Source organism: Merops nubicus, unplaced genomic scaffold, assembly GCF_000691845.1.
Source record: "Merops nubicus isolate BGI_N331 unplaced genomic scaffold, ASM69184v1 scaffold9884, whole genome shotgun sequence".
Classification (NCBI taxonomy): Eukaryota; Metazoa; Chordata; class Aves; order Coraciiformes; family Meropidae; genus Merops; species Merops nubicus.
The window spans coordinates 1-1,938 of NW_008603612.1; positions in this window are offsets into that span (position 1 = coordinate 1).

Here is a 1,938-nt window from a genome sequence, read left to right on the forward strand (position 1 = left end):
GTCCGAGGAGATGTGTTAAGAGGTCTGCTGTGGGGGGGGGTCTCTCAGCAGAGCTACTTTAAAGCTCCTTTGAGAGCAGAGCAACGTTTCTCAGAGAGTTCTTCCAGAGCACTTGGCAGCATCTGGCATTTGGGAGGGTGGCAGGAGGGTGGATGGAATATCAGAACTGATCTGAAAGTGACTTCGAGGTTCTTGTCTGCTTCCATTGCTTTTGATTCAGTGAATCAGGCAGCCTCTTGCTGTGTGAGGCTCCATTGTTGTACTAAAGCATTTTCCAGAGGCTGTTGGAAGAACAGAATTGATGGTGCTGTTTGTTTTCCAGCTCTGAATTACTTGACAGTGACTCCTGGAGTAACAGAGTGTCGAGCTGGGTTCCCACTGAAGTCAGTGAGTTTGTCATTAGCTTTGGCTTAGACAAAGCCCAGGGTTTTAAAACAGCTCTGAAGGACGGCGCTGTGGTTGTGATGATGATTTAAAACTTGGCCTGTGTGCTTGTTTTAACACAGTCATTTTATTGAGAACCAATTATTTCACTTATATTCCACTTCAGATGATTTGCTTTCTCCTCAAACCCTGGAATCACTTCCAGTAAGGGCAAATGTATTTTGTTGGGTTTAGTTCTTGGTTTTTTTCAGTCTTTTGTTGTGCTTTGAGTGCTGCTCACAGCACAGTGTTCCCATGAACAGCTCCTTTTGTGGTGTGTGTTATCCTGGGCCTCAGGTAAAACTGGGGCTGGCAGCACAGCTTGGGCAGTTTTGGTTAGGCACGCTTCAGTTGGGGCAGCAAATCCAGGAGTTTGGGGAAATTACTTGCAGTTTTGAGTCTCAGCTCAGTCTTGGCCAGTCTGGGGGTTCCAGGGAGCACGACTGAGGCAGAGACTTTGCAAAGAAGGAGGTGCTTAAGCTCTGCCTGAAGACCTGGTTCTTCTGGCATCATAAAGCCATCGTTTGGCATTGGAAAGCCTGGCAGGAAGCGTTTAAATCACTAATGAGCCATCTTTGCTGTGGCAGAAAACTTTGTTACTGCTTCTTCTCTCCCCTTCCCCACGAGGTGGCAGACGAAGGACAAAAACCGTGCCAGAAGCTGGCTTTGTGTTTCTCTCCTCGTGGTGGCTCTGCTCCGTTGGACTTTTTCCATGTTTTCGGGATTCTTGCGGTTGTTGAGCAATGATTAATGCTCGACTGAAACCAGAGATCCGTGTCCCTTGCCCTGGTGGGTCTGTAGTGGTGAGCCAGCCCTCCCCGAGGGTGTCTGTGGCTCTGTGGTGCTTGGAGCCATACGGTGGTTCTGGAGGAGTTCTGGGGTGTCACTGGCAAGCTTTGGGGTTTAAGATTTGTTACCTCGCAGATGTCATCGGCTGCCATCCTGTGACACACAATGATAGCTGGGTGATGTGGGCAGTGGGTGAAGCCCTGCCTTCCACCAGGCTGTCTTCTCAGTCAGGGCTGCCAGCCCTGCTGTCTTCTGGGGTGCTTGTGGATTGTTTTCTTGGGGCCTTTTGCTTTGTGGGTGGTGGCCATTGCTGGCGTGGAGTGGATGGCTGGGCTTTAGCTGCTGCACTTGCTCAGAGAGTTCTGTCAGGGCTTTGCCCGCTCTGGGTCTCTGATCACAGAGTGGTTTGAGTGGGAAGGGACCTCTAAAGGTCACCTGGTCCAACCCCCTGCAGGGACAGGGACATCTGCAGCTAGAGCAGGGTGCTCAGAGCCACATCCAACCTCCCCTGGGATGGTTCCAGGGATGGGGCAGTGACCACCTCTCTGGGCAACCTGGGCCAGGGGCTCACCACCCTCAGTGTCAAGCATTCATTCCTTCTCCAGTCTAAAATCTCCACTCTTAGTTTCAAACCATCACCCCTTGTCTTGCCCCAACAGGCCCTACTCAAAAGTACCTCCCCATTTTTCCTCTAGGCCCCCTTGAAAGACTGGGAAGCCCACAGCA